The following is a 27,792-nucleotide window of genomic DNA, read 5'->3' on the forward strand; positions in this document are numbered from 1 at the left end:
TATTCTGAAGCTGCCAGGATCAGAAAGGAAAAACAATCTGAGAAAATTAACAATTTAGTCAATGATAAATGTGTTTCAGATCTCCTATTTAACTTGCGATGGTGAGCATTTTTACATTTACCACAAATTTTATCTTAGTTAAAATTATGTCTTAGTTAAAAAACAAGTCATAAATCTGCTGTAACAGCACAACAACTAACCGTTTGCTGTTTAACTGACATCTAGCAAGAGTTCCTGTTCCATTACTGAAAAAAAGAGAATGTAAAACCTTAGGACTTGCTATCAATATGTTCTACAGAAAGAAAAAAAGAAATAAAATTTATGAAGTCTATATAATTGGGCAATTATGTTGTATTCTGGTACCAGAATATTTGGAATTAAAAATATTATTCTTTTCAGTTTTATGCGAGTCTTTAGTGTGTATTTTTAATGTTGTAATGGAAGTAGACAGTACCAACTCTCAATAACTAGAATGGACTGGACAGACTCAAATTTACCTCCTATCACTCACTCCTCATAAAGAATTAGGGAACACACATAGATTTTTGAAGGTGTCCTAATGATATTCCTAAAAAACAAATGCTCAACCTCACATGCAATGACCAGCCCATGAAAAAGGGGCTTAACGGCAGATTAAACTATGGTTATGTGTCTGATGAGTCCTCCAGCTTGAGAGTGGTGTTCCTCACTGATCTCTAAACCTTTAGTTTTCTATCCTCTAACTCTATACTGCACAGTTCTTCTAGAAAGCATGCTTCTAAATCTATGAACACACAGTCATTATTTCATGTGCCCTATAGGCTATATCAGGTACTATGAATATCAACAACCGAGTTCTCAGGTTTTCTCAGGTTGCCTGACTAGAGGCAAAAGGAAAGAGACTTGAAAATGTACAGCAACTAAACATGACATGCTTTAAAGAGCAAAAATAGCATCCTGAATGATGCACGATAATTTCTGGAGCACAGATGTCAGATTGTTTCCTTGTGAAGTTCCTTCCTGTGCAGACAGCCAGTACCGGCTTTATACAATATGTAAAACCTCTCCAAGTCCTCAGAATACATTTAAGCAAATTTAGATTCTGCCTAACCTCTGTGCCAGACCTTTGTGTGGGAAAGAATTCCACCACAGAGATGAAAGTACTGCCTGATGCTTACTTACAGCCCCATGCTACACCAGGACACCAGAACGACACTGTAATAATCTGTATGTGAGATGACAAAACAACAAATGACTGACTGGAAAAGTTTTCTTCTTGGTAACATCATGTGGAGGGGAAGAAACAGGAAAGAAATGTTATCTATCTCTGTTGCACCACAGACATCCAGTAAAAGAAACCCAAGAAAGAGTGAACCCCAAAACCCCTACTTATTTAACAATGAAGACATGATTAAAACAAATGTCAGACAAAACTGCACAAGCAGGAAGGATTTTTTTTCTTTTTCATTAATTTATATATGATTTGTCATCATTTATGATGTTACTTCAGACATTTTTGCTGTTATTCACCCCTGCTATTCCTTCAAGCAAAAATCCTAACATGTATCACATCCAGCTTTCACACCCACCTGCAGTTTTCCAGAAACCTCAAGCTATACACTAAGTGTAAGTCACTTCTTTTAATTTCCAATACATGGTTTTCCCTTCTTCTTGCTATTCTTCATTGACCAGAAATAATTACAAGCTTCATTAAATATAAATCTTAGCCTTTATTAAATTTAACTTATTAAATTATTGAAAGTTTATTACATTTCTTGATACCTATCCCACTGCAACTTGCCTGTTTTATTTCCTACTTTGTACTATTTCACAATTATCTGATGTCACATCCACAGATGCATGCAGAATAAATACCACATCTAACTATTTAACTTTGAAAGGTTTATATTCCCAATAATGACTTGAAATTTCAAGTCTTGACATTCTTGCTTTGAAAGTTTATAATTGCAGTGTAACTTGTTTCAGGAAAAAGAAAAATTATATGGTGAAGCTCTTCTATTTAACTCTCATATTTTTCATGGCATTAATATGACTATTAATGAGGTGTAGGCATGAGCTGGAGTCTATGCTGTTGCATTTTATTTATGACATGCAGCTTCGTCTTTTTGACCCTCTTCTGACTTTCATTAGAAGAATAACAGGTAAATGTTAACTGCAGTTTAGTTCCTTTGGAATTTTGTGAAGAAAAAGGAAACCATACAGAGTTAGTATCAACACCCATGGCTCAAACATGCATGAAACAGGATTTTTCAATGTAAATGGATGACTTACAAACTTTTCTTAGAAGCTGATGAAATTTTGGGAGAATTTGGTCTTGTATATTTTTTTGTATTCCAAGAAACGTTCTTAGTCCTTTAGACAACTTTTTTTCCCCATTTGTTTACCGTACATAGTATTCAATGTTTTTCTAGATTTCAGATCTACGCATTTAAATTAAGCTTTCTTCTTGTGCTTGGTCCAGCAGGGAAATAAATTCCATGGCAACAGACACTGATGTTTTAAACACGTGGTGGGTCACAAAAAATACAGTGTTCTGGGAGAAATCAGAGCTACTTATTCAAGGACAGACATCTTTCCCCAAGGAGAGTTAATAACAATACTGGTCAACAGAAGTGTTTTATTTGCTTTCAGATTTTATGCAGAGTTAAATCTCTGTTATAGATCCCTTTAAAGCCCAGTACAATTCAGTACTTAAAATATTTTATAACAAGTTTTCTATCCATTTTAAAATGAGATATGGTTAGAGCAGGGTATCAAGGATCCAGAATGGTTCAAGAATATATTTTCTAAAGTAACAGTTAAGACTATGAGGAGAGAACAAATTCAGCAAGCAATGCTAAAGAGCACTGAATCATATGTTTCAATTATATAGTAGAACTGAACAGTCTAGTTGTCTCAGGTTTAGGTGAACAACACCTACTAACCAATGTAAATTCAAATTCTACTGATTTCTAAGCCTTATTCCTCTCTCTATAGACCTCATCAAAACATCACTACTCAGAAGAACTGGACATGAATAAATCCTGTTCACTATACTTTTGTAAGGACATCTGTGCTTTGACTGTGTTGTGGTTTTGGGTGCCCCATCTGAGCAAAAATTAATGAAATATCATTATTTTAGAAAGAAGAACACAGAGTTAGGAGTTGAATGAAACAAATTATTTATAAGCAGGTCAGAATAGTGAAAATGCTGTCCACTGGTGATACACTTTTTTCTTGCTTCGGAGGGGAACGAGATGCACCCTTTATAATGAAATCTACCTCCAACCTTAGCTTGAATCAGCAAAAACATAATAGGGCAAATGTCAATCAGCACGTCCTACTTTGGCCCAGTAGTCCTTCACTGTTTCCATACTTAGATATGAAATGATTAAACATGTATTTTAAATTCTAATGTATGAGAATGCTGATTATAGCTGAAGAAGTCCTGAAAAACAAGCTTACGTTTTTCTGAGTTGTTGAATTTGTGTTCTGAATACAAGCCAACAGTTTTAACAAAGTCAAGATTCTTGAAAATAGTTAAATTTAAACAAAGATTTATTTGTATTAATAGGAAAAAAATCCTTACTCTGATTGTTTAGACCAAAAATCTGATTTTAAAGTAGTCTTCAGAAAAGTAGTACATATATTATGAAACAGTTTAAATAGCTTAAACAGTGCATTTTTAACTCTCATCAACAACATAACAGATTAAAAATAGCTTGCAGATGGATTAATGTACAGGTTATTATAGATTTATGAAACCAGAATAAATGACAAGATTGGTATCTAATTTTATTTTCCCATCTATAGCACTGAGGTACGAATACATATTTTTGTAAAAAAAAGTAGATATGTTGATGGAAAGTATGATGTAAGTGCATACTATAGTTCAGTTGATTTCATAAATGCTTTAGTCATGCAAACACAACACTGAAAAGTGTCATTATGAAGAAAAAATAATTTCAAGCCAATTACAGACAAATCTGAAGTATGATCTGGTAGTATATCTGTTTGAGCAGAAGGCACTTAAAAACTGAAGTAAGCCTTATATGGCCCAGTTACAGATGAAAAGATGAACCTCTTAGCCCTTACATGCACTAAGAGCACATATTAGAAGTCATTATTGAAAATTTACGTAAGTGTAACAAAAAGCCTGGACAATATATATGTATGAGATCAAAATATGTGAGCATTTTACTTTCTACTTAGCATCTATCAACCTGTCGATGCATTCCTGTGACACTCAGAAGGTGAGATCTAAGAACTAGACCATGTTGTATGCTATTTCTTTAAAATTATTATGAAATAATAATTTGATCAATAGTGTTATGTCTTCACAGGGAATCATAACATAAAAGTTACTATTGAGTGACTTAATTCTAGTTGTAAAAGTTTATTTTGTTTTACATTTGGAAGAGGCACAAGGATAATTTCTATATTTAATATTTTGAATTACTTGAATTGGTTAATTCTGGCTATCAGGAAAAAAATGGGGGAAGATGAAGTGTGAAAAATTGCCATCTTTCACAGCTTTAAAATGTTGGCTCTGTTGTCTGGCATAATTAAGTCAACAGTCTGCTGGTCTGCTTCCAGGCACTTTGACAACTGTTCTCTCACTGCCACCAGTAATTTAAAAGGGCTGTGTTTTTCCGAAGGGGCACTGTATGCAGAACGATAATTTTCTTGTCCCTTGGTCTGCTTCTGGTAAAGTGGTGATGGGCGGTAATGTTCGGTGGGTAGGAGCTCTCAGGTCATTTGATCTATTATAGTTGGACCATTCACACTATTATAGTTAGATGTGATAACACTTGCACCCTTTATCATCAGGGGTTTATTGTGTCCCAACTGTTAGCATTATCTCTAAGGTAATAGACAACAGCTGTGAAGTGATTTTTTTTTGCCACAGAACAAGAAGAGAAGAGAGTCTTTTTAGTCATTTGCAAGTTGTTGGGAGTGTTAGAGCTGCTTGATATTCATCAGGGTTTTATACAGGTTCATAAATTTTAATAAAATTATTTATTTCAGTTTTGGCTCATATAGATTTTCATCCCTGGATGTCTCTCTTCTTTTTTTTTTTTTTTTTTTGTCATCTTGGTTAAAATTTATCTGAGTACTACCAACTTTCACCTGCTTTTTTTGAACTCAAAGTCATACAAACACTGAAGTTTGTTATCAGTTCACTGCGAAACTATAGAAGAGTTTAAATTTGGTTTTCTTGGAAATGCAGCAGTAGCCATAAGAGTCCATAGTTCCTGGCCTTACCTTGTATTAGGAAAATAACCTTCTGTAACAGACGTGACTGGGGTCAGGATTACAACTTTTGTTGTCTAAATCCTTAGTAGAGATGGATCAAGTAGAAAATGAACACATCTTACCTAGAAAGAAACCTAGCAGAAAAATTGCAGGGAGTCCAGATTGTACTGGAAATTGTACTACTAAACTGGATAAAAACCTTTGCCCAACTACTTGTGCAATAACCCAAGACACTGAGAAGCTTTTTAGTTGGAGCATGACAAATGCTGAAAACTGCTTTGGAAGATTGACAAATTCCTTGATCCATGCAGGAATGCCATTTTCATTTAAGAAGAAACTAGTTATCAGATGAAAGCATTGACTATTTTTGTTGCAAGTTTTTATTTAAAGTAAAAGATGTGTACTTGAGCAATGAACAGTGGGCTAATTGGGAGTCAAATGGTTTTTATACATTGGCAGTCAGGTCAGTGTTAAGGTTGTGAAATAGTAAATAGCAGAGAGAAGAAACAAAAGGAAAAGAGATATTAAATTTTTTCCTAAATGTCACTGTTAGATATCAGTGAATGTTAGCAATGTTGGCTGTTCTTTTTTGTTTGTACAGTTTCCCATCCACCACCTGGAACAACACTAATAATAATACAATTCACTAGTAAAAGTATGGTACTGCTTCTACACCTTCTAACAAAGAAGTTAAAAGAAAAAGGAACAGAATGATGTCACTTAATAAAAAGTTTTAAATTATGAATAAGTTCTGTTATTCATTTTTTTCTTATTTGCTATTTATTACTCCCCAATAATAATAATTATCCCCCCCCCCCCCCCCCAATTTAATCAGGGAGGCAAAATACTATATATTTACCAAAGCATAATTTGATATATATGCCTACCTAATCAACAACAAAAATAAAAGCACAAAATAAATTAATTAGTCAAATATTCTGTCCTGGTTCAGCTAGGATAGGGTTAAATTTCCCCAGCAGTGGGGAGGGAGCTTTAGCCGGGTTATTCGATACCATGCTGACATCACGTCCGAGTGCCCAAGCGTGGGAAGAGCAGGGACGGGTTTTGGTCTGGTTCGGTGCCCTCACTGCTGTATCTGTGCAGTATATCTCTTGTTCTGTTCATTGTTATTGTTATTGTTGTTGTTCCGTTTGTTGCTGTTACACTGTTGTATCAAATTTTTCCTTATCTCAACCCCAGGGTTTGTATTTCACTCCCTGCCCCATCCAGTCCAAGGGTGGGGGAGAGGCAGCGGCAACGTGGTCTCGGGTCCCGGCAGGGCCTAAACCACCACATCTTCACACTTGGACTTTTATTTAATGATTTTCCCTTGTTATATGCAATTATGATGTTGTGCCATGACACACAATGTAATCAAATCTTTAAATTTTCCATTCATATTTATTAAATTTTGAGCTCGATTTATCAGAATTCCAAGTTAAGAAAATAATACAAATCTTGCTGTTTATTTTATTATGGTGAATAGAAAAAAACTCTAATTAATCCATTTATGTTGGTTTTCCTCAGCAGCATGTATTCACAATCCTTGTTTTTACAGTTCTTGTTGTTTACTAATTTGTAGAGGAATTTTGAATGTATGAAATTAAGTTTTGCCTGCTAATGTGAAATAGAGAAAAATGCAAGCACGAACACAGAGATACTTAACCTGTGAACACTCCACATACCTCCATTCATTGTTATCATCAGTTGCTCTGAGCATGGTCCACTAACTCTGCTCTACCCTAAAATATTGTTTTAAATCTAGAAAATATTGTCATACCAGTAAATAATCTGGCAAAAATTTATGATTCCAGCTGAAAATACTCTCTAGATTTATGCAATACTTCATCTCTTCTTCTGAGTACAAGTATGCTGACATGCCACGTTTCTATTTATGCCTCTCTGTTGAATTTTACCAGATCACTTGCTTCTTGTGAGCATTGTTCTTAAAAACACAGTCTATGAAATGGCAAGCTTAGAATGATTCAATTTATTGTGCCTTGGATTTGGTTTATGAGAAGGCAGAGACTAATTTCAGTGAAGTTCAGAAAGCTCAAGGTGCACATCTACTAAACTCCAAGCAGATTCACGTTGATCACTTTGAGGGATTTTCTTCTAGTTTTATGCACTTAAAGACAGAAAAAGAAAGGTCATTCTGCTTAGAATATTCTCAGAAATCTCAGCTGATCCTTGTTAGTCCTCTGGGGTACCAGACTTAAAACATATCCCTTTTCCTGACTAATCAGAAATAAAGCTTTTGACATACTGGAGAATTTCTGATGCAGGTACATGGAAAAACACAGGGAAGATTCACTGCTTCTGCTGTAAATAGCTGTGACTTTGGATTAGGAATGGATTAATAGAGGCCAAAAGGTGTAACTATGGCCAAATAAAAAGAAAAAACCAGATAGACCCATGTAGATGTTACAAATTGTTTCTACAACAGAAAGGAATTATAAACAGAGTGAATCTATACAGTAAAATAAATAGTACTGAGGACCCCAAATCCCTGGTGTACTCACTCTTTCAAGGTTATTTTTTTTCCAGAGCAGCTCTAGTCCAGGCAGTCCCACAGAGCACATGCCCATTTGTGCCTGGAGTAGATTAGGTGCACTTCTAGAGTGCATCTGTCAGTTGAGTTTTATCCTAAAAAAACCTAGTTCATGAACTCCAAGACTTCTCCATGACACAAAGAAAACATAATAAGTAGAGATGATCAGGTCGTTTGCTGCCTAAGCATACACCTGATCTAAACTAAACCACTAGTGTATACATACTGTAATGTAGAACACTGACTCACAGCCATGCTGGCTGAACCAGAAGGTCAGATCCAAAGCTGAAATGGTGAAAAAATAAGGTTTGCTCAGCAGTGCCTAGGCGTTTGTTGGGAAGGAGCTGTGAGCTGTACAGAAGAATAGATGGGCTTGATTAACAGTTAAATGGGTTCCAAAGCAGAGGAATAATTGTCTCCTTTTAAATAGTCCAGTACTTAAGTACTTGTGGAAGTACTTAACCATGTAAAAGACCAATGGTTAACTTAAATTCAAAGACCAAAATGTCCTGGTGATTACCCTAGCAATCTGAAATTATGTGAAGAGTGCGAGAGAAGATGGGGAAGACCTCCATTCTTCCTTGAAGTTCTCCTGTTCTTCATAGATTGCATCTCCCTGTGTTGCTCTGGGAGGTCACCATTACACCTTTTCAGAAGGGTGTACATCTCAGATTCAACCTTTCAAACCCCCTTCCAAACGTACACATAAGACTGTAGCTAGGTGAAAGATGGAGGATCAACATACTGATTCCTTCATATTCCCATAAGTGAATCAGAGTAAGTTATTGAGCTAACCTTACTCTGAAGAAAGATCTAAGATTTTTATTGTTTCATAATTTTTAGGCAGCTTACTATGACCTTATTCTGATTTTCATATGAGCCTTCATGATTTTTTTCTGGTAGAAAAAACTGTGCTATGTTCTGTCCCTTTGGACAGAGATACAGATAAACAGGGAAGTTCTCAAGTCCTGTCATCATCAGGAGTCCTACATATCCATTCAAAAGTAAGTAGCACATCTCAGGGTCTGACTATGAGCTAACTGAAATGAGCTACTTATCAGTGATTTCTGGCCAGAAATTATTTACTGGCATTACTCAGTATATAATTAAGAAAACAATCTCAAATATTCCAAGCCACTCATAAAGAATTTGTGAACAAACAAAAGGTCAATGTTTCTTAATTATTTTCTCTGATGAAATTTTTTGTTCTAGTTTGACTTACAAGCGTCTATATCCTGATTTACAAAGTCTGTGGCAGTTTTTAGACTACTGGAAACTTGTGTTTACGTTTTTTTGGGTTTGCTTTTTTTACAATATTATAGGATATTTTTGCCATTTCAAGTCCTTTTAGCATGGTTGTAGATAATATAACCACATTTTTCAAATAGAAATAACTATTTCAGTTATGGATAACCACATTTCTAACTACCTCTCCCCTAAATACCAACACCACTTTTTAAAAAGACTTGTGACTGCCTTTAATGGCTCATTTCTAGACAGTTATTTTTCTAAAAATATGCCTGTGTTCTTATGAAACCCCAGTAAAGTCAGCTACTACCTTCTTTGGCTGAAAAGTGGTGTTCAATCCTGAAAGGACTGGAAGTCATCTTTAAAATATTTTCAAGGTCTGACTCCAATTGAAAAAAAATCAGCAACACAATAGAGTGAGATAAAGACAACAGTCACTTATTTTCTGATGACAAGCTTTTATCATTCTCAAACATGTCTGTATTTAAACATAGATTCAGTCTTCATTTAGCTTGATGTGTCTATCAACATTTTTGCTACAAACCCAACTGTTAGTGGGTTTATCATGAGATTGTTTTAATTGGTTATCATTCCAGCTCACATGGAATATATTTAAATATTATGAACAATTTATGTATTCTAGAAAATCCCAAGGAGAAGGGACTATTGTGGAATTTCTACTAAAATGAACTTTTTTGATTTGGGAAATTTGAAACTGAGTTATATCATTCTTCTGCCCATTTACACCTAGCACTGAAATTTTAGGACTAAGGAAGGAGTGGAAACAAATGCTGTTTACAAAGGATCAAATTTTGTGGTACCACAAAATTTTTTGGATTTTCAAGTGCAGCATACTGCTATTTGGAGAGTAGTGTGGATCTTCAGATATCATATGGAAGTTTAGGAGCTCATTATATAAAAAAAGAAAAAAAAATGGCTGTTATTCCAAAGCACTGATAAACTATATATATCAATGCACTTGACTTGATTGTCATTAAATGGGAAATAATTTCATCAAGACATTGCACCAACTGGATTGGGAGTGAGGGATTTAACAGTAACAGCCTACTATAAGGATAGTAAACAAATATTCTCTTTTCAAACAACCAAAGCAACAGTAAATTATCATGCTTGAGATGCAAGAGGTAGATGAAATGTGAGTAATTAATGAATCCATCCACTCAATCTGGTACAACCACATATAATCTGGAGTAAGAGAGGGATAAACTCATGCCCATATTCTACATGTTTGGGGTTTTTTCCCTGCATATTATCTTTTCTTTAACAGTATATTAAGTCATAATTTTTTGGTAACTTGCTTAAATGGAGTAAACTAATATCATGTGGTTTAAATTTATAGTGGTTAAGGATTTCACTAGGACACTATCATATTATTATGCTGTTTCTGAAATATCCATTGAAATTTCTCTTTCTGTCCAAAAATATTATCTGTGTGTTAGTCTTTTCTTAGTATCCTTATCAATTTCAAAGGTTGTACTTTGTACACCTTTAAAAAATCTGGGCCAAAACCATGGTCTTTGCAAACATTTTAATGGGTCTTAAAAACAAATTGAAATAAGAGACCTTCTTGCAAAGAAGTAAGAAATTACATTTGTGAATTCTTTCTTTCCAGTCAACACTCATTTGGGTTTTATTCTGTTTTAATCCTTGCAATTATTAATATTATGCTTCATTGCTTGTTTGTTTTCTTTCTGTATGAAAATCTTTTCAATGTGAATCTGTTATTAGTGGTGATTTTCATGAAACTTCTCTCTTCAGATATTCAGCATGTTGTATGAAAACAATATGACTAGCAATTCAGACAAAAATCTGAATCTTTTGGAGATCATGCTATGATATGAAAATAAATTTCAAGATATTTAGTCCAGTACAGTATATTCTAATAGACAATGAAATTCTATGTTGTCTTTTCCTTCTTTTCATTTTCAGAAACGTTCAGAGTCAAGAATGCAGTGGGTTTCAGTGAACTCAGTTATGAGTGAGTCTAGTCTACTCACTTCCAGTTCCTCAGGACTGAGCAGGAGCCTGTTTTCTCTCTGTCACTTCTGAAGCAAGATTTGCAAGGGACAAGTAGATCATGAACACATCTCAAAAGATTACCTTAAGATGAGGAGTCATAGACCAAGGGTGGGCATAGCAGATAATTGCTGTTTTGATGTTTTCTTTTGCTCAGAGTTCTATGGCAAGCTGACCGGTGTGAAGGTGATTTGAGTGTACAGGGTGTCACAAGATTCAAGATACATCTAAACCAGCATAGTGAGCAGAGCAGATCTCTAGCATGGTCCTCAGAAAATGCAGTATGGTTGATATTGTAGCTGCAGGGAATTACACCTGAACTGCTCAAAGACAAAATTTAGTATTTTCCTCTCTTTTGACCTTAGTCTGGATTTCAGAGCAGAGGTGATTTTCAGTGTTGGCAGGAAGATAGAGATGGTCGCATCATTGAAATTTATCTCCTGACTGAACTCTCCAAAGAGGTCAAGGAATTGAATGACAGTCTCTGCCAGGGTCCAGTGGCATTCTGTGAGAAAAAATGGTATTTAAGTCCTCGAAGCAGAATATTGTCAGAGGCTCTTAATTCTCCTGCAGGCACTGTAACATTAACAAACAGCTCACAGCAACTTGGGTTATAGCTAGTCCATGGTGATGTGTCGTTCTATTTATAAGCTGTTCATTTCAGCCAACACAGAGAAACATTTGTTGAATGTAGAAGTATTTGCTACCAGACACAATTATTTACCAGAACGTTAATAATGAAATGTCACGGGAGCTTGGAGCCACACTCCTTAGACATACTGACATTATGTAATATTAATAACATTATTTTGCAGGCTAACGTTATCATGTCAGAGCATATCTAATATATGTAACTAGAAACCTGCTATTTATTTGTCATTTGCATCAAACCCTAAAGAAAAACTAAAAACATATACAAGATTAATTTGGGTTCACCACAGAAGAAATAAACTACATATGTGCATTCTTTACCAAATCAAAGGAAGAAATTTTCTGACCTGTTTGAACTTATATATGACGAAGTTATGAAAACTAGTCATGGAAAATGTTACACTCATCCAGAAAAGGCTTTTACATTATTTCCAAAAAATACTATTTAAAACTTCGTAATAGAAAACAACTAGGTCCGTGATGTGCTGTCTCTTTAAGGCTAGGGTATGTGATAAGTTCCCTATTTAGCTATGGACTCTTTTAATTTGTCCTCTCTGTGAGTATTCCTCACAGCTACCCAGAGTAGAAGTATGCTTTGTTTTCCTTGGTACTACTATCATCCCTCTCTACTACACAGATACAGAAATAGCTGGACCTCAGCAAAGGACACTGACACAAGCTGGATGGCTACGTAGCTCTTAAGGGCTCAGACCACAGCAACCTTCTCCTCTCAGTGTCAGTAACCATCAGGCTTGACCTTCTGTGCACCTTTTGGAAAGAATCACCCTAAACTTAATTTGACCATGCATGAAAAAATTATATCAAAACTTTCATCAAGTTTTTAAAGCATGTCCAAAAAGACTTTCCAGTCTGGCAAACTCAGATTTGAAATGGAAGCACTGGACTGAGGACTAAGAGAAGAGCTATTTTTCTCACTGGATTGTCAGTAAAATACACAGCAGCAAAGTTCCTATAAAACCTTGAAATTATATTAAATTTCTGCTTTCATTGTTCTGGTAGTATAACCTTTTAGGCCACAAAGGCCATGGCAGTTTCTGTATTTTAATATAAGTTCCAGTGAACAAGGTAAAAGAAATAGATCTTTTATAATCAAAAGGGACATGGTGAATGGAGGAAAGTAATTTCCATCATTTTCTATGTACCATATAACAGTTTTCTGAAATTAGACCTTGACAACCATATGCTTATATAGTAGTTTACATATCATGAATACTACTCATTCTATATCTATAACAGCATCATGCTTTTTCTAATGTCTTTTGTGTTATTCCTTAAATTTGCATTTGAGTGGGCATTAAGAATATACAACAGTTAGCCATATCTAATCATCTTAAAGAGGAACACATGCTTATTTGTTTTATGCCCTCTTGGTAATTTAGGAAGTTACTGTCTACCAAAAAAAAAAAAAAAAAAAAAAAAAGAGTAATCTGAAAACTAGGTATGTGGAAAAAAGTTCAGGAAATAACATTTTCTAAAATTTGCATAGGATTGCAAAGCTTAATATCAGACAGACAGAGCGATTAACTATTACTTTTGAAAGCAAATAGCTTTCATCTGAATTTAAATGCTCAGAGTTGATTTAATTACACGTACATGATATAATTGAAGATGTTACACAGCCTCTTGTTCTTCATTATTGTAATAAGCAAAAGCATTTTAACTATGCAAATTAAATGTAGTTAAATATAATCAATTGAATATATAACAAAAGAATCAGTGCTGCTTTATTTTTCAAAACAACTGCCCTTCTTATCTTTAGAAAATAGAAATTATACAAAACACCCATTTTTATAATGCTTCATGAAATTGTTTAGTAGCATTCTAAAACTTGTAAGCAAATCAAAAGGAAGAAGATAGTATAAGGCGGGGCTGATGGGGTCCATCTGTTGGAGAAATGGAAGAGCATCTCCGCTCATAAGCTTGCCAAGGTGGTGAAGAGGGCTTTAAACTAAAGTTGCCGGGGGAGGGGAACCTCAATCCATCCCACTCCTACCAGTTTGATGCCAGTGTCAGCAATAGAGTCCCAGAGCCTGGAAAGGGATCACAGGTCAGCAGGAGAGCACCTGAAGAGTAACAGAAAGGAATCCCAGTCACTCCAGACAGTAAGTCAGCTTTATTGGGTGCCCAACTTAAATGCCTCTATGCAGACACACATAGCATGGGGGACAAATGAGGAGTTAGAGATGTGTGCACACCTGCAGGGCTATGATCTTATTGGCAACATGGAGTGTTGGAATGGAAGGATCCAGGCTCTTTAGGAAGGACAGGCAGGGGACATGAGGAGGGGGTGTCACCCTCTGTCAATGACCAGCTGGAGTGTATGGAGCTATGCCTGATGATGAATTAGAAGCCTACAAAGAGTTTATGGGTCAGGATTAAAGGGAGGGCAGGGACAGGTGACATTATAGTGGGGGTCTGCTACAGGCCACCTGACCAGGAAGACCAAGTGGATGAGGCCCTCTATAGACAAATGGGGGCAGCCTCACCTTCACAAGCCCTGGTTTTCATGGGGGACTTCAACTACCCTTATATCTGTTAGAGGGACAACACAGCAGGGCATAAGCAGTCCAGGAGGTTCCTGGAATGTACTGATGATAACTTCCTTCTCCAAACAATAGAGGAGCAAAGGAGGAGAGGTGCTATGCTGGACCTTGTTCTCAACAACAAGGAGGGACTGGTGGGGAGTATGAAGCTCAAGGGCAGACTTGACTGCAGTGGCCATGAAGTGTTGCAGTTCAAGATCCTTATGGCAGTGAGGAGGGTGTGCAGCAAGTTCACTACCCTGGACTTCAGGAGAGCAGACTTTGGCCTCTACAGAGATTTACTTGGCAGAGTAGCATAGGATGAAGCCCTGGAGGGCAAAGGAGCCCAAGAAAGCTGGTTAATATTCAAGGATACCTCCTCCAAGCTCAGGAGCGATTCATCGTGGCAAAGAGGAAGTCAGGTAAGAATGCCAGGAAGTCTGCATGGATGAACAAGGAGCTCCTGGATAACATAAAAAGGAATTCTACAGAGGGTGGAAGCAAAAACAGGTAGCCTGGGAGGAATGCAGAGAAACTGTCCAAGCAGACAGGGATCAGGTTAGGAAGGCCAAAACCCCAAGAGAATTAAATCTGGCCAAGGACATCAAGGGCAACAAGAAAAGCTTCTACATGTATATCAGTGATAAAAGGAAGACTAGAGAAAATGTGGGCCCTCTCCAGAAGGAAGCAAGAGACCTGGTTACAGAATGCAGAATGCAGTATGCAGAAGGTTGAGGTAATCAATGTCTTTTTTGTCTGAGTCTTCACCAGCAAGTGCTCCTGCCACACTGCCCAAGTCACAGAAGGTAAAGGCAGGGACTGGGAGAATGAAGAACCACCCACTGTATGAGCAGATCAGGTTCGAGACCATCTAAGGAACCTGAAGGTGCACAAATCCATGGGACGTAATGACATGCATCCATGAGTCCAGAAGGAACTGGCAGATGAAGTGGCTAAGCCCCTATCTGTCATATTTGAGAAGATGTGGCAGTCCAGTAAAGTTCACGCTGACTGGAAAAGGGAAAAGAGAACCCCCATTTTTAGAAAAGGAAAAAAGGAAGACCTGGGGAACTACAGGCCACTCAGCCTCACCTCTGTGCCCAGCAAGATCATGGAGTGGATCCTCCTGGAAAATATGCTAGGGCACATGGAAAATAAGAAGGTGATTGGTGACAGCCAACATGGCTTCACCAAGGGCAAATCATGCCTGACAAATTTGGTGGCCTCCTACAACAGGGTTACAGCGTTGGTGGACAAGGGAAGAACAACTCACGTTATCTACCTGGACCTGTGCAAAGCATCTGACACTGTCCCACATGACATCCTTGTCTCTAAATTGGTGAGACATGAAATTGATGGATGGACCACTTGGTGGATAAAGAATCGGCTGGATGGTCATACTCAAAGGAGTTGCAGTCAACAGCTATATGTCCAAGTGGAGAGTAGTGATGAGTGGCGTTCCTCACAGGTTGGTATTGGGACCAGTGTTGTTTACCATCTTTGTTGACGACATGGACAGTGGGATTGAGTGCACCCTCAGCAAGTTTGCCAATGACACCAAGCTGTATGGTGCAGACAACACACTGGAGGGAAGGGCTGTGCCATCCATAGGGACCTTGACAAGCTTGAGAGGTGGGCCTGTGTAAACCTCATGAAGTTCAACAAGGCCAAGTGCAAGGTCCTGCACATGAGTTGGGGCAACTCCATGGACCAGTACAGGCTGGGCAAAGAGTGGATGATCACAGAGGAGAAGGACTTGGGGGTAATAGTGCATCGAAAACTGACTATGATCCAGCAATGTGTGCTCACAGCCCAGAAAGCCAACTGTATCCTGGGCTGCATCAAGAAAAGTGTGGCCAGCAGGTTGAGGGAAGTGATTCTGTCCCTCTGCTCTGCTCTCATGAGAACCCACCTGGTAAACTGTGTTCAGCTCTGAGGTCCCCAGCACAAGAAAGACATGGACCTGTTCAAACAGGTCCAAAGTGGGGCCACAAAGATGATCAGAGGGCTGGAACACCTCCCTTATGAGGACAGGATGAGAGAGTTGGGGTTGTTCAGCCTGGAGAAGAGAAGGCTCCAGGAGACCTTATAGCGGCCTTCCAGTACTTAAAGGGGCCGACAGGAAAGATGGGGAGGGACTCTTTATCAGGGAGTGTAGTGATAGGACAAGGGGTAATAGTTTTACTGAAAGAGGGCAAATTTAGATTAGATATAAGCAAGAAATTCTTCACTGCGGGGGTGGTGAAACACTACAACAGGTTTCCCAGAGAGGTTGTGGATGCCCCTTCCCTGGAAGTGTTTAAGGCCAGGTTGGACGGGGCTTTGAGCAACCTGATCTAGTGGAAGGTGTCCCTGCCCATGGACAGGGCAGTTAGAACTGGATGATCTTTAAGTTCCCTTCTAACCCAAACCATTTTATGAGTCTATGATAATTTTATTTTTGTTTTATATTATGATTTCAATCTAACAAAGTCTACATGAGATTCAGTACTAATTCTGTTAAATATCCTTTAAGTGAATCAGTCTCTTTTATTCAGAAAAAGGTAACATAAGCTATTGGTTTATGAACTCTAGGTTTATGCTGGTTCATAAATTTATAAGAAAAATGAACATTTTTCCAAATTACAGCATTTAAAATTTATAATATATAAAATATAGATTATGTATGATGTTAACTTAATGATAGCTGTATAATTTAAACATAAATGTTGTTTTTGTCACCTCACATTTTTTCAGTGTTATAACTTGTAGTAAATAAAATCTGTTATCCATGCCCCCCAACAAACAAACAAAATTCTCAACCCAACAACAGTGAGAACTGGGCACTGAAACTATAAGCCAGATTCTAGGAGTAGGGAGCTAGGTATTCATATAGTTAAATGCAGGTTTGTGGGAAGATATTTTCATTTTCATTTGAATGGAATTGTAGTTCGTCATTATCTGAGGATATAATAATATTTTAGTTTTAGCAAAATGTTCTTTGTTTTCCTACATATAATGTAGGGAGCATTTATTAAACAATGTTCTTTAAGACTTCAACTTAATGGAAATAATCAAAGAAGTTTATTTTTTGTAATGTATTTTTTTTTTAACCATTGTTATCCACCACGTCTCTGTTTATTTTCTCACCTTTTACATTTCTTCTAACTGCCTTCAAATTGATTTTAGTTCTTCAGTCTGTCTCAGCAAGGTGAGAAATCAACAGCATGGCTGGTTTATTAGATAACATCACCCAAATCCATCGAAGAATATTATTTATATTTTAAACACTTTGATGCTCATTAGATTGCTCTTATTCTTAGTATATTTTACACTGGTTATTAAGTTACCTCACAAAAGGACTTCCCTTAGCCAGGCAGTCATGCAATACTGCGGTCTGTCTCCACAGTGACACCTACAGGGTGGTGCCCATTTCACTGGCTGACTTTATGTCACTGTCTCATTGCTAGGGCTGTGCTTATTGCTTTAATCTAGTAATTATTTAAGCACTTTGGATTCCTGCTATCACCCACTGATTCCTCATATAATAACAATAAAACTCTAAGTTTTAAATCCAAGCAAGCGTATTTTTGAAGGCTAGAATGTACTTTCTCTGGCCAAAAGAAGAGTGTCTTAAGATTTGGGGTACTTTCTGCCACGTTTTGGCTAGAATATGGCAAAATCTAGCCAAGATTTTTCATATGGGATATAATAATTAGATGTTAATTACATTCCACTAATTACATTTGAGTAGGCACCCAAGGATGATTCATACTTAATGATTCTGCGGGCATCCTCCCTGTGACACATTTTTCCAGATTCTTTAAACCATTGTCATTGTCATTAATATGCATAGCTATGTTGAACATGAACCTTTATGATTAATCACTAGGCTGGAGTCTTGAGGAAGATGGCAAAAACTGTCACAATTTATCTTTGTCTTTAGAAAAACATAGGTAAATGTGATCTCTAATAATAGGAAAACACATGCTAGGAGCAAAGTTAGTCCATTCACACATCAGAAAAAACCGATCTGCAGTATATAAGACAAAACCTAAAATTCAGATGGCAAGTCAAACAGGTAAAAGAATTCCTGTCTGGATTATAAAAATGTGAAGTTTTTCTACTCAGTTAAAGGCTTATATGTTCATATGTTGGGTTTTTTTTTCATTTTACACTTTTCAAAATTTCTCTACTGGCACCTTTCCTTTCAACATATCTTTTTAGAAAGGGTGATGTACTTCTTGAAGCCTATATTGAGGTGAAATGTCATTAACTTCATTTAGACTTTCTAGTGAGAAATGACTCATTGCACACTTATGGCACACTGCAGAAGATCTGGGAGGCATCCTGCCTTTCATGGGATGCCTCATGAAGCTTTGAGAGCTTGTGTGAGAGATGACTTGTTACTCTCTGAAACAGGGCCTAAGAGAAACACGCCTGTGAGAAAAAACAGCCTGAGAGAGGTAAGGTATGGGGGGGAGTGGAGGCCCTCAGAGACCAGGAATGTCCCACTCGCAAGTAACAAAACTATAGTCAGGGGTGGATAGTGTGGAATTTGGAGCTGATAAGGCTGCCTGGAGAGCACAGGATGAAGCTGGAGGGGGGAGCCCTGTGAAGGCAGGACAGTTCTTCTCTGGTGCATCTTGTAAAGTTTCAAGGGCCATCTGTCCAGTGAATCACCTTTGCTTCATTATCCGTAAAACTCATATTAAAGTTGACATCCCTGATTATGCTAATAAAGATTAACAAGATCATGCTAATTACATCATCCCAAGAAGCATCTTACCCCATCCCATACACAGGATACGTAGGTATGTGTGTCAACCTAGGGGATGGATCCAAGAAAAATGTGCATGAATTGAGGTGGGGCAAGGAGTGAGAGGGAGAAAGAAAAAAGAAGACATGAAGAAATGAAGAAGATGGATGCATCCCTGATGAACCCAGAAAGGATCAATGCAGGAATCCAGACTGGTGATCTCTATTTCTCTGTTCTCTCTATCTCCCTCCTTTTCTTTTTCCCTTTTTCCCTCACCACAATTAAGTAACACAAGGTATACTATATCGCTTTCCATAATTTATTATATACTTTGCCAATTATTGTGTATCCAATTAGTACATGGTGGGAAGTTAATAAATGTCTGGACTTTGAGACTTGTCATACTGTTGTCCACTCTGTTGGGGATTTATGAATCTAAGTCACTTGTCTCCCTTGTCTGAGTGGGATGTGACAATTTGGGCAGCCATTGACTGTATGCTGCTGTTGGTCACCTCTGCTATCCAGGGACCAGTTGTGATGGATGGCACCTTGAAATGCAGATCATTTAGGAAATACAAACTGCTCCCTCTTTAAATCAAATGGCATAATTAGCTCGGTTTGTCAAGTTCATGTTTTTATTTTTTGTTCTTTTGCTCTCTTGTCTCTCTCTTTCTCTTGTTCAAATTATTCTCACATTCCTCTCTACAGAGTAGAAAAATTTTAACAGCCAACTAATTTGCCTTCCACTCTGTCCACTACACCTCAAAGAACACATATGGAGCAGATTAACTCATTTTTTTGTGAGGTAAAAGAGATGGATGTGAAAACTGTCAGAGTAAGGAGGGAATTGACCTCAGATTACTTTCCTACCCAAGTAGTCTGACTGATAGGAACGTTGCCTCTGTTTCTTTTCTTAATTGTAAAGAAGCAAATGAATTTTACATCAGTTCTGAAATATGAATTTTAAGGAATCTGCATGGTCTCCTCTTGGTAATGTGACTTGATCAACATCTGATGAGAGAGAGCCCAAACACTGTGTGTGCATGCAACACCTAAACTTGTCCATTCTGAGAGGGTATCTGCCCTTCTGACAAGGTGATGAAGGTTGTTTAGGGTGGCTATCAATGAGCGAAAATTTGGAGTCAAGGAAAGAGACCTTGTAATGAGAACAGGTAATAGGTCAGACTTCCCAGCCTGGTATGAAGCCAGTCCTGCCACAGCCCAGGGAAACAGGGACTCCGTGGATGGACACAGACCTGGAGGGGGCTTCTCACTGTTGCGTGGGGCAGATGTAAACTACACAAGTTGAGAGGGTTTTTTCCCAAAAATAATTTCAAGTAAGTGAAGTTAATAATAATAACACCATGGCTATCCCTTGGACAAAGTCTGGCTTTCATGTAGGTCTCTTTTCAGCTGTTTCCTGATGACAAAACTAACAGGCTTTTTTGTTTTCCTTCAGATATACCTCTAGGGGTGTCATGGTCACCTCGTACTTGGCAGAAAGAATTTAGTTACCTGACTGCTGCAGCTGGAGCCAGCACATCTCAACACCCCAGAGACTGTGCTGAAAAAAATAAACACAGGGATTCCTGCTGCACATCATAATTTCCTTTGGGAATCTGCATCTCATCCCTGAATACTTTGTAAGTACTGTGCTTTTTCATCTCTATTGTCCTCTCAGGTTTTAAAGGAAGAGAATATGTTACCCTCTTTCCTCTTTGTACAGTTAATGAAAAGTAGGCTTCTGCTGAGTGTTGGTATCAAGAACAGGTCTGAACATACTGTTTAAATGTCTGTGAACAAAGAGGAGCAGAAACCAGGTTGCCAAATGCACAATGGGGTACTGTACTTTTCACTTGTATTTGAAAAAATAAAAATAAAAAATAATTTGTGAGATAGATTAAATGATAGCTGCTTGAAAGAGATCCACAGATACAAAATGGGAAAATGTAAAAGTAACATTTAGTTTCACTGTACAGTTCTTAGAGTCAGTCATGTTGTTTTAGAATGGAAACCTTGATGAAAATCTTAAATTAAAAAAAAAAAAAAAAAAGCAAAACAAGGCCCAAACATTTATATAAAGTCAGAATACTACTCTTTTTATCATTTGGTTGCCTTTTTAAAGTTTGAGAATCTTGAGGCATTAAACAAAGATACTGTAAAATATATAGCATCTGTTAAGAGCCATTAAGGGGGAATGAGAGAAAAACATTGTTGAAAAGTAAGAACTCTGAGTATGAGATGCTCATATGGGTGATTCCATTGTCATTGATGGTCTTCTACATCTGTGGATGCAAAAGAGAGTGTATGAGATCAGTAGGTACTTTGTTATTTCAGATCTCTCCAGCCTACTAGAGGTACCAAGGACTGCAAACCAAGGAAGACATTTTGACATTTGACACTGACTCAGTAGAGTTTAAAATCATCTGTAATACTGTATATGAATACTGTATATATTATCATTTGCAATAATAACAATAGGTAGCCATTGGTTTGATATACAACCCTTTCAGAAAATGTTGCATCCAACTCTGCATTAGCAGCACAGTAAGCAGCATGCATTCTCATCAATTTAAGAAGGTGAAGATATATATATCTCTCAAAATCAAACACAACAGATTTTTATGAAAGTTCAGTAAATATAAATAATGTCTTAAAATTTTGTTTTGTTTTGTTTTCATAGGATGGTTTGGGTTAGAAGGGACCTTAAAGATTTAAAGTTCACCTACTTCTAACCCCCCTGCCATGGGCAGGGACACCTTCCACTAGATCAGGTTGCTCAAAGCCCCGTTCAACCTGGCCTTAAACACTTCCAGGGAAGGGGGCAGCCACAACTTCTCTGGGCAACCTGTTGTAGTGTCTCACCACCCTCACAGTAAAGAATTTCTTCCTTATATCTAATCTAAATCTACCCTCTTTCAGTTTAAAGCCATGGCCCCTTGTCTTATCACTACAGGCCTTCATAAATAGTCTCACTCCAGCTTTCCTGCAGGCCCCATTCAAGTACCAGAGGGCCTCTATAAGGTGTCCCTGGAGCCTTCTCTTCTCCAGGTTGAACAACTCCAACTTTCTCTGCCTGTCTTTATAAGGAAGGTGCCCCAGTCCTCTGATCATCCTTGTGGATGTGCAATGACGTACGCACTTTTTTTCCCTTCCTTCTCTGCCTTACTCCCTGCTTTAAGGTGGATAAAGCTATTACATTTCTTCTAACAGATTAGAATCCCTCTTAAGGTTTTTAGTGACTAAGAATTGTTACAGTATTCTGGCTGTGTTCAAATCAGATTAATAGCTTGGAGTCTCTGGGAAGAAGACCAAAAATATAAATTGTAATCAATTAACATTTATTACAGACAGCTTGTGGCTGCATAAATTTCCACTACACATTAGACAAGTTAATATTTTTTCATCTTGTTTTACTGCTTTATCATAATCTTGATAAAAACAAGCTTCAAACCTAATTTTTTATAAAGATATGGTACTAAATTGATCATAATCTAAATTTATATTAATTATTTCAAATAAACACCATTGTGCAAGATGTCAGTGGGGGAAAAGTGTATATAATGGTCTTAAATCTCATGAAGTCTTACGATCTCTTATAAATAAGAATAATCCCAACTATGAACCCATGCAATGTAGTCCCAGACACAGATAAAAAAGTGTTTTGTTTTATGTTCATTCTCAGTTAATTATCTATTGACCCAAGTATTGCATTTGTTTGGCTGACATTTGGTGTGCAAATACATTTTTACACCCATGAATCAAACTGTTGATCATCTACAAATATAAATGACCAGCCAGTAACATATAAATAATTATAACTGAGTGTAATGGGGATCTTGATACCATACTATGAGCTCAAATAAGATTGCATTCATCATCTGATTCTGAATGCCTAAATTGGAGACATTCCTTTGACCACAATATTTACTTAACTTTCACAGCTAAGATTTCACTGATTTAATTGCTTTAAGATATGACATCAGACAAATATTTTTTTTTAAAAAAAGAGACAATCTGTTATTTAAAAAACTAGGTCTGCAAAACATATGTATAAAATGCTTTTTAAGTGTTAGGAAACAATAATCATATCCTTGCATGGAATAGGCACTTCATTCCTTTGGTTACAATTCAGTAGGGAAGTCATGTGCCTGCTTTAAAGCAAAGTTCATGCATAAATTTTTTGTTCAATTGTCTATCAAACATGTAGCAGGCTTTAAAATCACTGAAGAAAACACTAAATAAGTTGGGGGGTTGCTGTTTGTTTGTTTTCTTTTTTTAAAATCTGTTCATTGTAAGTTTCTTTTCCTTACTTTGAAGGGTTTCTTTTGTCAAAGAAATGAAGAAAGAAACTGAATGAAATCCCGTGCTTGTATAGCATGCTTAAGATCCATTGACTTTAACTCAACTACGATTTATACAAGTGGAAGACATGACCCTTTCTGATTTATTTTGGCAAAGAAATGTCTCTCAATTTTTTGGCACTAAAGATGCTTTGCAGTCACCAGTTACTAAATCTCTAGCAGTATTGAGAAGGTACTCTGAACATATACTTGTAGCTGACAGCCCAAATAATTCAAACCTGACTTCATTAGAAATTTCTAACTTTCTAACCTTCATATATGTAGAAGGTTAACAGTAACATTTGGAGATGGATCTATAGTGATATAGATCAGCAATAAATTCATTCTCATTATTTATTTATTTTAAAATGTGGTCCAAAAAGATAAGTGTATTTGGCAAGAAATTTAAAGAAATACAGTCCTCTGTTTTAACTTCTAATCACAATGTATTTGATTTTGCCACAGAAAAAAACCTCTATTTTTTTCACCTTTTTATTGGAAAAGAAAGAGAAAATGTAAGAAAAGTTTGGTTTGCTTTTCATAGAATGCATCTTAGAAAACTTGCCATGTGCATTTGGCCTGCAGAGATGTGATGGAGACTCACACACTGCTTTTTGGGAGTTGAGATTTGAAGTCCCTAATGATTAGGTATCTTCTTATGTATGTCTCAAAGCTCTTCAGGGTCCATAACATTCAGGGATAGCTCAGGCCATCCCCTGTGGATTTTTATGAAGTTTGAATAGGAGACAGGTCACAGCCAGCAAGTCTGGAAGTTTTCCCAGCACACTTTATGATTAGTTACTTCTACATAGTTTATCCCTGAGTCTGTTTTCCAAGAACGAAAAAGAGGAAAAGAATTTCCTATTAGACTCATTTTAGCTGAGGTGAGGTGCTTTTGTCTACTACCTCTTACATGAAAGTTGCACTCAATTTAAAATGTAACAGCAGTATATCGGAAGCTCTTATGGATTTCATAAATGAAATGAATACAACCGAATGACTGAAATATTTTCTTGAAACATCAAGATCTTTTTTGTTAAAGATGGTCAGAAATATTTTGATACATGAATGATCTGTTTTCTTAGGACATGAGTTTGAAATCTTTATCACAGCTTACAACTATAAACACAAAATTTGCAAACACTTAATAATAAATAATACTAGTGTTAGGTTTCTGTGGCAAGGTTTTTGGTAGCATGGCAGGGGGCCACAGTGGTGGCCCCCTGTGAGAAGTTTCTCAAAAGCTCCCCTGGCTCTGAGCCAAGCTCCTAGTGACCTTGGCTCCTCCTTTGTGATAATGTATTTAAGAAGGGGAACCTGAGAGGGGGTTGGGACTGGTGAGGAGAAGGCCACCTGTGTGAACACTGAGGTCAGTGGATGAAAGGAGGAGGAGGAAGGGGGGCAGGTGCACCAGAGCAGAGACCCCTCCTGTATTCTGTGGTGAGACAGCAGGGCAGCCCCCCTGCTACAATGGAGGTCACAGGTGGAGCAGAGATTTGCCTGCAACCTGCAGAGGACCCTGCAACAGAGCAGGTGACTGTGCCCGAAGAAGGCTGGGACTCCATGGGAAGAAGCCCCCGTGTTGTACTTTGGCACTGGGAGGACTGCAGCACATGGAGGTGACCCACACCGGAGCATCTTGGGAATAATGCATCCAATGGGAAGGACTCAAGATGAAGAAAGTTTGTGGAGGACTGTCTTCTGTGAGAGGGCACCATGTGGAGCGGGGAGAAGAATGCAGAGCAGTGTTTCCCCCTCCTTGGAGGAAGGAGAGGCAGACTGACTGAAAACCCCCCATTTCCTGCCCCTGCACTGCTGTCAGGAGGAGGTAGATACATCAGGGAGAAAAAAGAGCCTGGGAAGAAGGGAAGGTGGAGGGAGGTGTTTTTAAGATGTGATAACTCTTTTCACTGTCCCACTCTGTCTGTTAAGTGTTGGTTTTGTTAGTGTTTGAATTAAGGTAATGTTCTTTACTATTTCCCCTAAAGAGTCTGTCTTTTGCCCTTGACCATAACGGGTGAGACACCCCCTCCCTGTGCTTATCTTGATTCCTGAGCCTTTTACTTCATTTTCTCCTTCTCAGCGCTGGTGGGGAAGGGGTAGGTGAACAGCTGCGTGATGCTCAGTTTTCCTCTGGGCCCAAAACATGACTGTCTCATACTAACTAGTATGTTCATTTTGCATCTTCACTCTGACTCTGACCATTTTGCATCTTCATTTCTAGCTTTCACCTTTCTGTTCAACATACAGGGGTATAGGACCCTAAGCGTTGCCATAGAACATAAGCAGTCTCGGTACCAGTCAGGTCCAGCTTTGGAAACATAAATGGTCATTCCAACCAAGTAAGCTGTCAAAGGTGACTTTATCATTTACAATGGATAATCAAAGTGTGTGGAGCCCAACATTGTCAATGTTATTCTTTGACATGTCACTGGCTATAGAAACTATTATTCTTTAAGTACGTGAAATTTGTCTGAACTTGAATATGTTAGAGACATCTTTGTCCTTCCAAATCAGTGTGTCACCTATTTACAAAAAAGTTCTAAAAATCCATAAATATTCTTTTTCATTTTATGTTACATTAGTTGAATACAATGTAGTATTCTGTGTCACAAAAGGACTGTATTAAAATACCATGAAAATATTAAATTTTTAGATTCAAATTAAGGACCATATTGTCAAAGCTGAGATGCTGTACATGTCTTAAGAAGTTATTTAGGTATGAACAGCTGTATGGAGAGAGTACAAAACAACAGTTAGGGCTTTTGAAGTGTTTTAGACTAAAGTCTATATTTATTTCTCTTAGTGTGAAGAAAACTTGAACTTTGGAAAATGTTGGCAAAAGTTATGGAGGTTTTTGCTTAATGTACTTGCCATTTTCAGTGGGAATTTTCTAAATATTTCCTCCTTTCCTAAATGTATGTTTAGTATACTTGAAAGGTGATAGATTGACAACAATAGAAATTGACTAGTATCGACCAAGGGTGTAGGAACGGTGTCCTCTGATGAACAGAAGTGACTACTGTCTCTTCATGTTCATTCTTGCCAGTAATGTGTTCAGTACATATACTTATCTGCAAGATTTTCTCAAGATGGAATAATCCCATTGGTGACAGCTAAAGGTACAAATATGTGTATGTATTTAGTTTATTTTATTAATTCTTGCTTCTAATAGTTTTGTAATGAAAAAATTGACCTTGATAAGGAAGAATTTAGCTCACATGTTCCATTCTTCTAGGTAAATAAACCCTCGGCTAGAAACCATATTAAACTAATAAACAAAATACTTCAAATAAGAACACACAGATATTTATGATCTGTTTAATTGGGGGGCTTGTTTGAGTTTTTGGTTGTTTTTTTGATTTGTTTTGTTTAAATGCAGTGGAATTTGGGCAAGGGATGGAAGGAAAGCCAGGAAAAAACTGAAAAACAGAGGTTTTCTAAATGAGAACATAGTACCCAGAAATGTAAAAGAAAATCAAATTTGATTTATTGTTTATGGGTAAGAATAGCTGATTCATTAACTACATTCTTCTATCTACTGACAAGTCTCTTGTCTTAACAATATGCATTGTCTGAGCAGGCATATCCATTCTGTAGATGGAGAGAGTATACACTGCATAAGAGTTTGTAATGTCATAGAAGCTTCCTAAAACCTTTCAAAGGATCTTTGCTCTTTTTCGCACTTAAAATAACCTTGTTATAAAAATAAAAGTGCTGAAAGTTAAAATGACTTGACTGTGTATTTTTAACTGTTACTGAATTTAATGCAAAGGCGTAAGTATCTGATTTCCCTAACCCGCTTATTCAGAAGAGGTTTACATTTGAGAGCACAATTTTTCAGTCAATAACTTTGTCATTGCTATTTCACCATCTCCTTTGATATTTAATTTCTATTTCTAGAACACAATCTTTTAAAGCTAACCTGAAGAATAAAAAGAAAATAAAAGAAGCTTGGGGTTTTGAGGATCCAATTTTTATTTCAGTATTATGGATTTTTTTTTTTTTTTAATTCTCAATAACAAGTGATTGAATGAGTAGAAACACAATTAACCCTAAAAAGAATGTCCTTATGAATCCAGTTCTACAGTGTCTTAAATTTACATAGGTCCATCAATTTCAACTGTTTGGGTTTGTCCTAATGAAGAATTTCTTCCATTTCCTAAACATTCACCTAAATCATATGGATGTTGGAAGTGGTTGTCTCAAAGCAAATGAACCTAAATTTTCATTCACCAACTGCAGAGCTGGAAATATTCTGGGAGACATGTAGCATAGACCTCAAATTTTGTTCTAGTCCAGATTCTTATCTTGCTCTCTGACTGCCTTACTACTGGTCCAATCCAGCATAAGCAAATGTTAATATATTATTTCTAGTTTCTGTCTGATTTGATCTATTCTAATCTATCTAAACTGTCTTAGTGAATAACTTGAATTTTGTTGTCA

The sequence above is a fragment of the Strix aluco genome, chromosome 2 (assembly GCF_031877795.1).
Source record: "Strix aluco isolate bStrAlu1 chromosome 2, bStrAlu1.hap1, whole genome shotgun sequence".
NCBI lineage: Eukaryota > Metazoa > Chordata > Aves > Strigiformes > Strigidae > Strix > Strix aluco.